At 43.5% G+C, this 17,096-nt stretch overlaps 1 protein-coding gene across 5 annotated transcripts in view; it reads right to left on the bottom strand.

Annotated features, from left to right (window-relative positions):
- The window catches only part of CREB5 (cAMP responsive element binding protein 5), a 256,757-nt gene that overhangs the window by 37,414 nt on the left and 202,247 nt on the right, over positions 1-17,096 (bottom strand). The window lies entirely within an intron of this gene.

Raw genomic sequence — 17,096 nt, 5'->3', positions numbered from 1 at the left:
GTTGTACAGCTGATGAGGGATCTGATGAGGGATGGCTCAGCCCGAGCAGCTTTACCACGATTTCCTAAACCTGCCCCTCCACAGATCTTGGCAGAGGTAGGGAGGCGGGCGTGGGCTGCCCGTGAGCTGGCTGTCAGTCAGGGCACCACCGTCTGTCAGGCGGTGAGCAGCGAGCTTTGCTCCAGCCAGGTCTCGCACTCAGTTCTCAGAATATGATCTCAGGGACCTGCCAACTGGAGCTGGAGGCCAAGTCCTGCTCGGTTGACGCCCCATTACTTGCAGACTTTTGCCTCCCTCCTTTGATTTTCCCTCGAGTCCCCTCCCCCAGGGGAGGCCTTAGGTACGAACGCTCCAGCCTGAGCAGATTGGAAGGGAAGGGCTGCGACGGATTTGTCCCCTGTCTGCTCTTTTAGCATCTGCCTCCCCAAAAGCACACTGCCCTTGGCACGGTCCCCATCATGACCGCACAACAGCAGATACAGGAGAGGCCCGCTGCTTGAAGACCTTCCTAAGTATCCCCAAAACACCAGTGGGGTCCCAGGGACAGGAACAGCCCTCTCTACCTCCACACTAACCTCGCAGACATCCCAGAGCTCCAGCAAGGGGAAGGGGCAGACGCAGGGCTGCCGAACATCCCACCATCTGTGCATCCCCCGAAGGGAGAGTTAGCAACCAGAGAAAGGCAAGGGATGACCACGGTCTCTGTTTTTAATAAGGCAGAACTCTTGCTTAAGAGGAAATCGTTTTATGGACCATCTAGGCCTGGTCTTGAAACCTTGGCAACGCAGCATTATAGACCAACTTTCCTAACTTAAACCTTTTGCCAACAACAGAGATGTTTCCATGAAACAAAAGGAAAAAACACACCTCATGCATAGTTTAAAGTCACTTGTAAAGGGAATGCTTTTGGCTTCTCTCCCAGTTACTTAATATGTGAGCTCTACAACTTGATCAGAAAGAAAAAATAGGGGAAAATAGGGCAATGTATTGTAGTTGCATTCCTGCTTTTGCCTTTTGGGGCTGTAAGAAAGAACAATTCATAATTGTTCCAAATAACTGTAGTCAAAATACTTTCCTTTTTTTGGCAATGTAGACATTAATTAATTACATCTGTGTGATTCAGGGGGCATCTCTCACTTGCCTGTAATACCTCCGTTACTTAAACTAAGCATCGTTAGAAAGACATCAGCCCCTGTAATTTGATTTCTATGCTGGTATTGTATATTTTTTCAGTAGCTTTGCAAACAGACTTAATCTCCCCTGTGTTGGAAATATGATTTGCATAATGCCTTATAAGGGAACAGTTTGAACTGATGGAGGCAGATCTGTGTGAAGTTAAGAGACCCAGAGACCTCTGCTTGAAAACCAAATTAAACTGCTGGCGACATGTGCATAAGTTCCCCCATTTCCCACCTTGTCAGAGCTTCCATCTGAAAAAGCCTGACCCAGGCTAAATCCAATAGTCATGAAGAACTCCCAAGTCCCCATCTCTGTCTCTTCAATGAAAGAGCAACTAACGCAGTGTCCCCTTAGGGCAGAGGCCCACGGAGAGGCAGGCAGAAGGACGCAACCCGTGCTGAGAAGGTGCGAATGCCCTCCTCACGCCTCTGGGAAAGATACCAGTAAAAAGGAGACTGGAATTAAATGGTTTTTAAATGGCAGTGAACACCAGTTAGGGAGCAAGATCTGCTGCTCAGAGAGGTCAGAATTAATCTAAAATTAGGGTCAGTAGGCTAAAATACAAATCTAGGTTATTTCTGCACAGGGAAAACCATCTCATGTCTGGGGGCTGAATTACCCCCTGGAAATGATTACTGCTAACAGGAGGAGTTTAGCCCAGGCTGAACGAGACAGCTAATGCTAGGTGACAAGAGGCGCACCTTTCATAGCTCAGCTGGCTTCGACCCTTAGACCCGGCAGTGACAAGTTCCATGTCCCAGTACCCCAAATTACAGAGTCTGGAGGCCCGTGCCATTTTAGCAGACGTATGTGCCATAAAATCTAACCTGACGTTAGCCTGCACGACATGACCTGCTTTGCTGCTGTGCCTTAGCGTACCTGCAGGCTGATGTGCTTTAATGCTTCATGCAGCCAAAATGATACAGTAGCTTTTATTAACAAAGTTAATGCCAATTCATGACAAAGAACGTTGGAACTACTGCCCATACTTAGTCGAATCCCTTGGGAAAATATCTGAACTGTTTTAGTAATTAACGGCTCACCATAATGCAAAATGATAACAAAGACTAGGAAAGCTTGCGTAGGAAATCACCCTCGAAATAAACTTCTGAGGAGATATGTTTGTTGCTCAAAACACATTTTCCACAAACAAAATCAAAACAAACCCAGAAGTTCTGCGTGGGAGGGGAGGAAAAGGCAGGGGGAACATATCTGGCGTTTACGCATTGAAGCCCATCAAATAATGGATGAGGAATCAGAGCTGACATCATGGCATAACCAACAGTCTGGGACCTATTTGCATGTGGTTAGGAACTAAACTCTCCTCTGCTGCTGATGTCATTTGACAAACTTGCATTAGTGATGTGGATTGGCAGGATTTCCTTTTTTTCCACATAATAAACACCCATGGCATACCGCAGGCCTAAGGGAACCTGGGCATGTCAGGAACACTGCGAGGATGCGAGGTATTTGAGAGCGGAACAATTCACACTCCGGGGCTGCACAAGCACGGGCAGGGAGCGATGACACCCGCCGCCATCCTCCGCCCGCACCGGCGAGCGCTCCGTCAGCCCACGTTCAGCAGCAGCAAACAGCCACACATTTACAGAGTCAACCTATTTAGTAAGCAAATGCTACAGTTAGTATGCAAAAGAAATAACCAGGGTGATTCCTCTTGCACCCCTCCAGGCAAAATAGCTCAAGCCGCATGAATGCGTACAGCGTGTAAAGCAATTAGGCACGTAGTGCAAACACTGTGGTATCCCAATACCCCTCTGCATGACATAGGAGCAACCAACGCCAATTTAAAGTCACATTTTGCTTTCCGAGGCAATTAAATGAAACAGTCTTTTGAGTAAAAAATTCAACTAAAAGGAGAATTGAACTTTACTGTTTCTTGTTTATTTATAGCTTTGTTTTATGCATATGTACACAGTGTCTATATACATTTTTTCTTCCATATACTAGAATTACACTCTGAAAGCTTTAAAACATCCTGACTGTTTCGATTTCAGTGTACTGTGACAAGGAAAAACTATGTAATTAATCACGCTAATTCAAATGAGAATTACTTTTTGGTTGAACTAGTGTTTTTACAATTGCCTCCAGACTTTGTGCTTTTCATTAATACTATTAGTGCTGTGGAATTACTTACTCCTCGCTTTATATACGCTTTTCTGTAAGTCAACTAACAAAACTAATTAGTAGCTGTGAAAGAGCATATTGATAGAATAAAAATATATAAAATAGTTCTGAGAATTCTCAGGCTGAACCCTATATATCATGGGGTTTTCCTTAGTACTCCAGACCCTTTTCCCTAATATAAATAAACTTATGTAAAATTGAAGGTTTTTAAACTTGCCTTTAAGAGACCATACGCTTCCTGAACGAACCGTTTTTAAATTACACATAAACACATGTAATCAATCTTTACTACACAGCTAGGAATTTAGCATATGGCTGAGGGGTTAGGGTTTTATTTTTTTTAAAGCAGGCACTTGGCACTTGTAGATGAAAATGTACAATTAGCGACAATAACCTGGACTAAGGCAAAAAGCAAATTTTACAGTATCCTGCAAGGACAGGACAACCGTAAGAGTTAAATAATCCAACAGCAGCAGCCGTACCCAGTGAGGCCCAGGCAGAATTTGGATTAAACAGCTTCACAAAAGCAGAGCGAAGGTGGGGAACATTTTTTGAGTTTGTTTTAACTGTTTTAAAGATTATGGGGCAGAACCGCACCTGGAGTGAGTGGACGAAAGCGCGCTGAAGTCAACCGAACAGTGACAATTTACATTTGCCTTGGGAATATAAAGCCCCGTCTGAGTTGCAAAAGCAGCTGAAGACGTTGAGCATATCACGGGCGGCATTTCCGAGCGCTCCCCACTTCTGTAACACTCGTGCGCGGCTCTTCCCAGGCCACGGGCTGCTCAAGCACGTCCCTACTAGGGCTCTGAGCCGCAGCAGGCAAAGCTGTAGGACACATGGGCGGAACAAGGTGAGGGTCCTCCAAGCATCCCCAAGACGAGCTGGGGGCGAGGAGTTCACTGGGATTCATTTCCAGCTCGTCCTGGTCACCTGGAGGTGGGCTAGGCAATGGAGACCTGTGCATCGGGGCCGGGAGAGCCGACTCTGCTCTGCTCTGTGGGCACAGAGACTCACCAGTTCCCACGTGCCGCAAATCCTTCAGTCTCACTCCCCATCCACTGTCTGGGGGCTCCAGAGTCTCAGAGAATTTCATCCGGGCATCGCTGCATCCGTCACGCTCTGAGCTCTCAGCTGCAGCAGCTACCTGACCTGCTGACCTGCTAACCACATATTTAAAATAAGATTCCTCAAGGCTTCCAGGGATGCCTGTAAAAATCCTACAGATCTTTATTTTTTGGAAGCTGCTATCATGCAGGGAGAAACAGATAGATGGTGCAGGAACATCACGGACCAAGACATAATTCTGCTCCAAGTTACATTCACTGATCCCGTACTAGCACAAGGGTGATTCCACCGAGGACAGGCAGGTAGCTCGGCTGGAACTGTTTGGTAGACAAAAATGATTTAAATTGCCCTGAACAGAGGCTGTTCCCAGTAACACCAGTTTATCCATCCCCACCAGCCCCCTCAAAACGGGGCCCCTCCATGAATTGCTCTTTGCAAATTTAGTTCTATATTCCAAATCCGTTAGTTTCCTCAAAGTTTAATTACTTCAAGGCTTAAAAAAAAAAAAAAAAAGAGTGCAAAGAGGAGAAAAAGAACCTTCTTAAAAGTGAAATCAAAGCTGCAGGAACAGCACTCAAAGCTGAATATCCCTGTTTATTTACAGAGTGGGTACAACACAGACAACAGCAGTCTGAGCCCTCCCTGGCTACCTTGCCAGCTTGCTTTAACGCCGATTTAGGCGGACCACCCAGGAGAGGGTATCACGGGCTCGGTGCCCATGCAGTCTTTGGCCCCGCTTCTGAAGCTGCCAGCAAAGATGCCAATTAGGGCCAGCAGCGATTTGGACACCTGTCTGCTTCGAAACCCACATGAGACCACCAACTAATGCTTTCCACGCGGGCTCCAAAGCAGCTATCGCTTTCCAGCTCGACCTCTGTGGGCTGGATTTGAACTACTGACCTGGAAGCAAAAGGCACATTTATGCTTGGGCTTGCAAGAGCCTGAATTCCTCCCCCTCTGCTTTCCGACTCTCAGCCTTTCCAAAGTCAGACAAAAACAGGACACAGACACTGGGAAAAGGAGCAACAGCCACCAGAAAACATAATTAAAGTATAAAAAGACTGGGCTTTAAAATGCACATTAAGACAAAGGGAGGTTTTGGCGGGAGTGAGGATGATGGGGGAGGCGAGGGGATGCTGACAGGTGGCCAAGGGGAGGAGGAGGAGGAAGGAGAGGGAGGGGAAGCAGAGTGCTCGCTCCTTCCGGCAGCCCTGCAAGTTTCCTCTTGCTTCTGCCCCATAACCTTTCCTTTCCCAGAATAGAGTCAGATGCAAGTTACACCAAAGGACAGAACTGGAAAGAAGCACAAGCATTTACTCTTTTGTGTCGTGTTTACTGTGTTCTCCCAATAAAAGCAATTTGTGCTGCACGTCCAGCTTCCAGAGACTGAATGTGGCTATTCAAAGCGCTACCCGGATACTTGTTTTTTGCCCATATCGCTCCAGACACCCTTTTCCTTTTGCAGGGTCTTCATACGGTTATGCCTTTTTTTTTTTTCTTTCTTGGTTTCAGCTTCATTTTTTCCCCTACTTGTATGTCATTCTTCATCCCATCATCACTCACTCTATCACACGGGCTCGTATCTCTCCCTCCCTCTCTCCTCGAGCTGCCACAGTCCCAAACTCCCAGCTGGGGCAGAGAGGCTGAGAAGAAGCACAGATGTTAGTACGGCCAGAGCAGGGCAGGCCAGCGCCAGCTCTCAGCCTGCCGTGTGCAGCTCCAACGCTTATGAGTAAACGTCGGATGTGGTGGGGCAGGAAAAATAGAAATTATTTTGGTGTTTGGGGGATGCCTGGAGCAGAGTTAAAAGAGCCTCTGAGCTCCTCTTTCTATAGGGAGGATGCACATATGCTGTCCTGCCTGGCAACCCATGGTGAACAAAGTCTTGTCTCAGGTAACCAGAAAATGACAAGTTTTTCCAGGGAAAAGGCTCTCCAGACTTCTCTGTTTGCCTCACCATCTCCTACCTGGTTTCCTGTGCTGGGCAAAGACGAGGGTTCCAAATGAGCCACAAAGTCTTTCTAAAACTTTTATGATTTTACTTTGATAACAGTTGGCTCAACCCACTGCCTGTGAGGGGAGCGGGAAAAAAAATCAAAGCAAAAAAACCCCATGCCAAAATGAGCAAATAAACCCTGGTGTTGGCTTGATCAGAAGCCCTCCGCAGCAGGAACATGGTACTGAGTGTCCTGCTTCCAGAAACATCAGACGGCATATCAGTCTGACCTCAAGGTTATCAGCAGCTGCCTGAGTGGAAGAGTTTGATATATGAGATAGAAACAGGCTACTCCAAAAAGTCTGGGTCAAGAAGAGTGGTGGGTTCAATGCCGCACGACGTGGCAAAGGCGTTCATGAGCAAGGTATTTCTATTTTGGACAAATTCGTTGGGAACTCATGGAGCCACACTGGGAAGCTAAAGCAGCAAGAGGTGGCGTGGGATGAAAACAGAGCCCCTTTGGCTCCCGCGCTGGGTGGTGAGGCTGGGATGGACAGTCTTGTTTGAAATAGCAGCTGCTCCAAGTCTACCCAGGTTTGTGAGCTTGGAGAGGCTTGTGGAAAAAGGGCGAGAAGGGCTTGCTCACTAGGCAGGTTTTTCCAAGTTCTCAGAGCTCTAATTATGATGGTGGGTGAGGAGAGGCGATTTGCCAGTGTACCCTTGGCAACCTGTTTATATGGCCTTTAAAGTTAATACAAGGAATAGGTAAAATATGAACTGACATACAGATTTAGCGAATCTCGCACTTCTTCAAGCGCCGCTTTGCTATGTCACCCTTCCACTGCCCAGCTCTCAGACGCGCGCACCAGGATATGCCATACGGTATATTTGTAAGAGTTCCCACTAGGTACAAAGGTGATGCCAAAAGGAAGACATCAGTCTTTATAAAGTTGAGTCACTTCTTTTTAAAAGAATGAGGGGGGAAGAAGCCCTTTGATGGGCCAAACGCCGCTCCCCCTGATGCTGGCATAAATCCTGAACATCAGCGAGTATTACAAAGGGACTGCTCAGGATTTACGCCACATAAGTCAGAGCAGAATGAGTCCTGATAACTGTTTATTTTTTTTTAAATGAAGGCTTTAAAATAAACCATATGGATTTTCACTTATATTAGATGTGTAAAGAGGTCTCCAAAGAGCAGTTTGTAAAAGCAGAGGAAACCGTACACTGTGCATCAGACCATACAGTAGAGCCAGGAATGCATCTAGAGCCCTGCGAGAGGCATTCAGCTCCGCAGGCAGTGCCCGCGGCGACTCTGGCTCGGGCAAAAAACGCCGTATTCCTTTAAGCACAAGCTGGTGCACCATGAAGCAGAGAGGCTGTAGATTCAGCTGTGTTCTTACCTCACTTTCCCTTCTGCAGTGACCTCATCCTGTTACAATGCTACTATTCATGCAGATGGGGTGGAAGACTGCATACAAAAGTTTCATTTAGGCACATAAACATGAATATTTAGCCTGTTTGATTAGAAACGAAAGCCAAATACTTCTACTTTTTGCAATCTGGGAGAGACTTTTTTATTTTATAGTAATCCTGATTTTACAAGCCAGCACTGAAAAACAATATAATGAAGCACACGTAATAATTTCTCTGATAACCATGTTAATATCCTTGTCCTCAGTGAACCCACAGCAGCTTCTTTTCTTAAAAATATTAGCGAGAGAGGGAAAGAGAGCATATGCAAACATGCACCAGGAGAAGATAAAAGATTGATTATGAAAACCCAACCCCGATTCTGATTCTCAGCAAGTGTAAACTGATGTCGCTGAAGTCAACATAGCTCCATAGCTACTCGATTTATTCCTTGCCGAAGCTCTAACCCCAGACTGGTAGTAATATGCTCTAATATTTGCTATTTCACTAAGCATTACCGTGTCCCTCTCTGTGACTCGCAGAGTTTTTAACCATGCATAACGATAGTGATGAACACTGCATATTCCACCGTTGAACTTTCTGAAGCTCGAGGGATGAGTGCTTACTCACGCCACTTGTGTCAGTCACCCGGCTGGGGACCCTCAGCTGCCCCCAGGCCTGTGGTGCCACCAGAGAGCCATCCAGAGAACCTAATGTTAGACTGTAATTAGTTTTAACCTAAGTGCTCCATTAACTTTGTTAGGAGCTTTGGCTTCTGATTTAGACAGGTGTTTCAAATCGGGCTGTGTAAATAAACCCCTGGGTAGTTTCAATCGCTAGACCTGACACTCCACCAATTTCAAATTAAGAAGATGAGCAATTAAATAATTTTGTACCCTATTTCCTCTGGTCAGCAGTTCTCCACCATAGCTACCTCCCTGCCATTGATTCGGAAGAACTCCATGGGGTATAGTCATTTTTGTTGACTGTATCTCAGGTACTTGTGTGGTTACTACTACAGTGTTCAGGCATTCTTTACTGAATTCTGCTGCCCACGGCTTTTGCTGTATCTCTTTATAATAAAAGAGTTTCTATCACATGTTGCTCTGTATAAGCAATCACACAACACAGCTGGTAGGAGCAAATTGCAGCAAAATTGGACTATTTACAGAAATTGTGACAGTTTTCACTGTTCCAGAGTAAGAGCACTCCAGTTTTGCATGGTCGTCCAGTAACACTTAAGAGTCTAAGTTCAAATAAACAGATCACAATTTACACACGTAGCGCATTCACCATGACAGCCATTCCTGTGTGGCCTAATCATAAACATATTACAAGTAAAAGGAACCATTTAATTTGACTTGTGTAGTCCTAGGGGTTGTTCCCATCACGGATACATAATTTTTTTTGGCCCTTTTCAAGTGAGCTCCGATGCCTTTCTGTGTTCACTTCGCCTTGTTGCATGTACATGTCTTTGCAAATTCCCATCCTCCTTCAAAGGCTACATTTCTGCCCGTAGCTGAGGTTGCTCTCAAGGTTCTTCATTCCCCTTTGAAAGTTTCCTTGTTTTACATCCTTCTTTGATGGTCTTTTACCGTAATCCTCCCCAGCTTGTTAATAAAAATAGAGGATTGAGTTGAATTTCTGTCCTGTGAGCAGTTCGGGAAGGGACAGAACTGTCCACCACAACTCAGGAACTGAGGTCTGTCAACACTTTAGGCGTTGCTGGCCAACACTGGCTAGGGAATCAGCAAAATATTTTGCCGTTCCTCCCTGCTCTCTATCCATGGTAATCTTTTACTCCCTTCCTAACCACAGTCTTGCATCCCTAGACAGCCCCATCACAACATCTGGAATCTACCCCATCCTTTGCAGCCAAATCCCAATCTGCTGAATCGCCTCAGGTTCATGAGAACGTCGCCCATATCAAGATACAACCAAGATGATGGTTAGCTCCTAAATGGGACCTTATGTCCATGGAGACTGGCACCCAAAGCAGACTGAAGCTGATAATGGCTAAGCACCAACATAAAATATCCTGGGAAAATTATCTCCTGTGATTCACCTGCTAAATTACAGGTCTTTTATCTTGCGCTTCCTGCACTTGCAGTTTTCCCACTTACTGTCAAGGAGGGACGGGGTTATGATGAGGAAGGGGAACAGCAGACTTGGACTCTGCAAAGGAGATCTCAGAGAAGATTTTTGCTATAAATTTGCTAGCCAGTTAATTAAACACATCTTTACAGGGATCTGAGTAGCTATTAATCTCAAACCAATGATGCTTAGAATTTTACAAGTAATTTGGTTTGATAATTTACACAGACTCCATCAGTCTTGCTGAAGCAAATCCACCAGTAGCATTTATGAATTCATGTTTTCTGGATGGATTCTGGATCACTTTTACTCTGGAGCAGTGAAAAGTGTCACAATTTCTGTAAATTGTCCTATTTTGCTGCAATTTGGTCCTGCCAGCTGTGTTGTGTGACCGCTCGTACATAGCAACATGTGATAATAAATCTTCTATTAACAGAGATAGAGTCCCAAAAAACTTCTTCCTGCCATGTTTGTCAGCGTATGCTGAGGCGCTGAGGGACACCTAACCATGTGGTAGGCGTTGCAAATCAGCTCTCCTTCACTGGCTAGTGGGAAACATTCACCGGGTCCTACACACATTTTGGCATCTGGTAAAGGTTTAAGAATTCCTCGTCTTCCACCCAAAGAATCATCTTTCAAATCAAGATGAACTCTCAAAAGAGGACAGCTCTGACCCAAAAAGCATTTCAAATGCTGCACTTGCACAAAACTGATTTTTGCAAGATTCCACTGCAATGATTAAGCAAATGTTTGGGAAGACCCTGAAAACTGCAGAAAAGAAAAATTTGGTGTTGTTATTCCATGTAAATTCATCCCTGACAGATTAGATTTTACCCAGTGGCACTTTCAATTATATGCCTCAAATAAGGTTTTAATTTAGATTTAATAAGACAGTTATTGCATGCTAATTAAATACTAATGGATTATTAAAAACATATTTTCTGCAGGTTTAACAATCCCGTAGTAAGCACATCTATCTAAACCTGAATACACATGGTTTTAATCAGTCATTGGAATTAAGTTAAAATATAATTGCTGAAAGCTGAAGTATGTGATTGGACTCAAGAAGACAATTACAGTACGTCCATTACACAAACATGGATTTGATGGAAGAATTAATAGGCAATAATTACATTTATCTGCTAAATACCGGTATTGATTTAAAAGTATTCATATGTCATATGTATTAACTGTATTTAAATAAAAAAGGATAAAGAAGAACAAATCCATTGCATTAAGCAGACTCATACACAGGACTGGTCAGTAAATTGCATTTCTTTAAAAAAAAATTCTCGACTAAAAGACATTTCATTATTCTGAGACACAGATTTTTGCTTAGAAGTAGTATAGCGCACTTTTTATATAGTGTCTGTTAACAAAAATATATCTTTATCACTTGCCAAGAATGATGTCACATTTTTAGTCTTTGGCCAATTCCTTAGCCAATTGGAGTCTACTTCTGAAGCATGTAAAACTATTTATCTTTCAAAAAATCTGGCAATCTCATCGAACACTTCTACACATATTGATGTATTAGGCACCCCTAGCAACCCAGTAAACAGAAAATAATCTGGAGGATTATCTTAACTAACGAGACAATTTAGTAATTACAGGTACTTTAATTAGCATTGGTAAAGACATCCTTAAAAAAAAAAAAAATTGATTGTTTAATAACCAACCATCCACTGTTGCTCCAGATCACAGAAATCACAGTAACAGGCTGCCCCACTGAGGTCCTTACTGTGCCTGAGTCCACGCCGAGAGAATACGGGCACCGGAGGAAGCCCTCATCACAATACCTTTAATTAGCACTCAGAACTGTAGAACGACAGTTCCTGAAGCAAACTATACACACTGAAACTATTACGAGCTTTTTAGGATACTCTTACAATTCTCTGCACTATTGACACAAGCCTGCAAATATAAAGGAATCAAGCCAATCTTTCTGCAACGCCGGGATTACCAGTGTTTGTTAATCTATTCATAGTTTCTGCTCTTGCCAGATCCCTCTCAAAATCTTTTGCAGAACGATCAGCTTGGGAAGGGAATAATATCCCTTTAGTTGCACCAGTGCAAAAGTGGAAACGAGGACTTTCACAGCAGGAACCCCCCGTTAAATACCTTGGCACAAGAGATGCCAACATCGCAGTCAAAACCTAATCACATCAAAAAGGAAAATTAATTAGGTGGTCTCACTGCATACGCCAGTTGTGAGCACTTGAAAGCTGCTCTCTGGTTCTGCGCTACGGCCGCGGGACAACCGCTGGAAAAAAAAAAGGTGTCGCAAGCCAGACTAGAGGTACCTTGGCAGGCTGTGTGGGTGAGCTCGCATCGCTCCTGCCAGCACGGCAATTATTAGATGCTATCACCCCCTTGCATTCACTAGTACATGCAAACTTTTAAAACAAACAAGCAAATCAACCACACAATGAAGTAATGGGCTGTTTTGCATCTCTCCTGGCATGGATACAACCTCATTCATCTGATAGCCACGCTACTGAAACCAAAGCGCAGAAAACTCAAAGTCAAACAAATGAAAATGCATAGACTTATTCTTGTACTCACTCTCCCAGACAGCGCAGGAAAGGAGAGACAGTACAGAACATTTGCAGCGGTATCTATGGGATGACAAGCACTTAAAACCATTCCACAGCACAAGCTCAGCGCTAGCGCTTGTGCCAAGTTTCAATGACATGCTTCAGTAACAGGAATTGCTTACTGTTGGGCTTCATTTAACCATCCTGTTTCTAGCAGTTCTCTGAACTATGGATTCTTCTCCCCGAGAATACAAAAGCCCAAGGTATGAGTTCATTGCTAAAGAACGAAAGCATCTCAGCAGCCCAGGCTGCCTGGTGATTTGCTGAGCTCCTCTGCGCCAGTTCTGAGTTTTCTTCTAATTTAACTGTTAAGGTTTAAGCTAAAAAGAATTCACTCAGTGAAGCACTCTATCTATGCAAACATGATCCTAACCCAAGCCAGAAACAACTCTCCAATGAGATATTTTTTTTTGTTTAATTGAGGAAAGGTAGTGCTCCTAAAATACTACAGTGTTTGCAGTAAAGACTGAGGTTATTTGGGTTTTGTAGAAATGCTGTGGTTTGGTCTCACCTTTAGAAGAAATGTAACTAAAGCACCTTTTTTTGCTTTTTATGAATCACTGGACAGGCAACAGGCTTTTTCCCACAGAAAGCCACATTTGCCTCAGTGCTCCAAAGCAATCTTGCCTCTATCGCTGACTAATTATTGCTGTTAAGCAAATGTTTTTCTAATGCTTCTATCTGATGCCATCGGACAAACTGTAATTTGTGACCAGCCTTTGTATTTGGAAATAGCCTAACGTGGCAGAGTCAGAATCTATTCATTAGCTCTGGCAGGCAGCTCCAGCCTCCTGTGCAAGGAGCAAAGATTAATGCGGACATTGTACTCAGAGTAGCCCTCATACTGCGAACCCCATGGTTTCAGCTTCATTTACAAAATCCAGAAATCTTTTTTTTTTTTTTTTTTGCTCAGGAGTAAAACTGTTAGTGAATTAAAGCAGCAATATTCATAAAGAAACTTAACCATAAAGACATCCCTAATTTTTACATTATTTGCACATAAACGAGGATATTCACCCTACTTAGCTTAAATTGTATGCCACTAGCTGTTCCCCATCACCAAAAATGCACTGGGACAAATTTTTGATTGGAATGTGACTGACAGGGGTGGGAAAGGAAATGTTCCAACTTAGTAACGAGAATAACACCTATATGCGAAAGAGTAGCGTTTTCCCAGAAAACAATTCAGAACTGAGGAAATTCAGGCATATCCTTTGCTCTGTCTTCTTCAAAATAGGCAACCCTATAGTAAGACTTACTGTACTTTCCTACATTTCCAGTGTGCACTTTGTGTTGTTAGCTAAGAGTTTATTTCTGGCTTTTTGAGGTGGTTTAATTTATGTCATACTTTTCATCCTAAATATCTGCTCCTGATTGCAAATTTATCTTTCGATACTGAAGCTCATGCTGGTAGGGAAATGTAATTTAATTGAGCAATTTAAGATTTTGTTCCCCAAACTACTTGAGCATCTGCTTAATTAGACGCTGAAATCACACTATGAAAAAGCACAAGGACTCATAGTCTAACTGTGAGCTGGGGTGTTTATTGTCTGGGTTCTCTGTGTTTTAATTTCACTCAGTATCTGCCATCTATTAGCCAGGCACAATATGTAAACATAAGTAAACAACATCTAAATTGAACTGTAAATACAAGACACAATTATTCTGAATTAAAGTTTAGTAGGTTGCAAGAAAATAAGATATTCTGAGAATGCGATGCTTAAACTATCCATGCCTTTTGAATGTATCCATTTAGCTTACAAGCAAAACAGAGATAGCATATCTCTTGCAGAGTTCATCAATGACACCAGACAGACAACCCAACATGTCTGCAATAGCATCTTCTTTTACTGAAACAAATGGACTGAAGAAAAAGAAGGCATTCAACTCCATTCCTCCTTCTATATAGAAAATATATAGTCTCAAAATGCACATAATTTGGAAGGAGGTTGTCAGGAAATTATGAGTTTGTCCATAATTTCTTAAATTACGTGTTTGTTCATAATTCCTTTATGTGCAGAATTGACAGGAGTTACACTAGTGTAATGAATTTTCTTTTTCTCTTCTCTCTTCAAAGCAAAAGAAGTTAAATTCCAGTCCCAGTTGTGGCCTCAGGGAATCTAGGGTTCCACTAACACAACATCAGTGAGTTTATACAGTCCAAGACACCCCAGGAAAGTCATGAATAAATGTCAAAATATCCTATTTCTCTACTGTGTATGTTTCTCTCTTAGTAGCTTTATTTCAAGTAAACTTCATTTACAGGTTCCCATTCCTTTGAGCTCAGTTTGCATCACTGGAAATGTATCTGTAAAGTCTAGAGTCCTCTCTGGTCGTCCTATTGCATGCACACCCTCAACAGCCCCCTGCTCCTGCACATTAAAACTCCCGCCATCCTAAACAGCCTCCTCTGAGGGTGGGGAATCTTTCCATTGCTCAGGGCAGAATTAATGTGTTTGGGAGGCCAAAAAAACCCACACACCTTAGTCCTATCCAAGAATAATGCCTAAAGAAGTAATAGCTGCATCCCCCGTGGCCACATGAGATGACATCACGGGTCCTTCAGACCCAGAGCTGCCAGTTCCCCTGGGCCCTGCCGATTCAGAGGTCTTCCTGAATTGAACATGCAAGCGATTTCTGCCCTCCAAACATCACAAAAACCATTAATCATGACCTCATGGTACGCACAAGGAGGAGAAAGAAATAGAAGGTGCCAAACATATCTTTTAAGTGCCTTTTGCTCTTTCCAAGTATTTCAAAGGCAAGATGTTTCTTCAGTGCCTACTTCTCCACTGTTCTTTGAGCAATCACCAAAAAGAAAAAAAATAAATGTATATACATATACATTATTACAGAATGAAAGGTAAGAGGATGGATCTAAATGCATCAGAAGTTGAGAAAGCTGAGCTTTTAAGCCGATGAGGTGTCAAAGCCTGCTCAGCATTTCCCTCCTGTCAGAGCAGAGCACAGAGCATGGACCTGCTCGGGAGAAGAGAGAAGGAGCAAAATGAATCTGGGAGGACCACAAGTCCAGTGAAGTTCATAGAAAGGCTTTCTGCATGCCACAGTGCATCAATAATATACCTTTTGTTAGATGTAATAAAGTCTTGGCAAAGACAGGTGATGACTCAGGAATCACAAATAAAAATAGAGTCTCCAAAAAAGTAAGCAAAACAACTCCAGCCCGTTTCAAGTTTAAAAGAAATATTAACCAAAATCAAAAGCAATGTCTGGCAACTAGTCTCCCCACCACCCCAACTGAATTCTGACTGTGCTCCATCAGTGTTCAGAGATGGCTTTAGTAAAGTCCAAAGGCTACCAAAGACAGACAGTTCAGAGCTCCTACCCTCAGACAGCTCACGGATCATTTCTCCGCTAAGGAAGCTTCTGAATATAGAGAAGAAACACCCTCTACGAAATTTCCAGAATGGAAACCAAAATATTTCTCTGAGGATATTTTTCCTCTGCTCTTGGGCTGGTAACCTGATGTGCACCTTCTCGCTTGAACTTTCTTCTCCGGGCACTGGCATGGGTTGCTGACCCTGCAGAAGGTCTTGGAGTAGCCGGGGTGGCTGGCTCACCTCTGAAGCCAATTCAGGCAAATCTGATTTATTTTGCTTTTTAAATATACCATGAACATGGACCTAGGAAGCTATCACATCTCATCTGAGGGAACAGATTTGGCCATTCAGCCTCCATCCTAAGAGTGCGTCTGACTGTGCCTTGAGGGCTCCACCGTGCCACACGGGCGAGCACTGAAACCCCTATGGGTGCTGTTAGGAGCTGACACAGGAGGCATTAGCCTCTCCTGTGCTGTTGGGTCTCATATTGCAGAAGGGTGTGGAGATGGCAGGCAATGTGGAAAGCAGTGGTCAGCGTTGGGCGTTCTTCATCTCCTAAGCGTTGCTAATGCGTGGTGTTGGAAGCAAGGTCAAATGCATGAAGTCAAAGGACACTGTTTCTGTATGTTCTGGAGGGGGCTTTTACAGTTACCCTAACTGAAAATGTGGCTTTCATAATCATTTGAAGAAGACAATACACATACCACTAATAACTTAGAATCATCAACAAGTACTAGGTCATTAATATATCACAGTGACACGTCTCAGTAAAGCTTTGGAGACAGAGAAAGAAATACCAGTGGAAGACAGTCAGGCTTTATGGTGGTGGTGTCCCTAGGCCAAATCCATCCTTCACGAAACTGTGCTGACACCATTAAAGACACCCCAAGGATCAATTAAACTCATTACATCTTACATTACATAATGAGATCTGTACAGGGAAATTTCTTATAGTCTTACTGCTACAGCTTCTAGTGTTAAATAGGATTTGTACATCCTTAACTTAAAATGAAGTTTCCGAAGTATTTTAAGGCATACATCACCTAGACTATGTAAAACTAATTTGTGAAACAGGTTTCCAAAACATACACAATTCGGCCTTTGGCCCAGGGTGTTTCACAGCATCGCTATGTGCTGTTAAATTGCGGCTGTAGTCCCGCTCAGGACTAAGACTGCACTTCCCAGCTGGAAGAAGTGAGTACTAAGAGATGAGTACATAAAAAGCTGATGATACTTTGTGATCTCCAGAGGACAAAAAGCAAGTACTGTCCCCATGGTCAACAATAAAATGAGCCATTCACACACCAAAACGCTCTTCCCAGC

Source organism: Larus michahellis, chromosome 2, assembly GCF_964199755.1.
Source record: "Larus michahellis chromosome 2, bLarMic1.1, whole genome shotgun sequence".
Lineage (NCBI taxonomy): Eukaryota > Metazoa > Chordata > Aves > Charadriiformes > Laridae > Larus > Larus michahellis.
The sequence above is the reverse complement of the archived record's forward strand: the minus strand, read 5'-3'. Positions and strand labels throughout refer to the sequence as shown.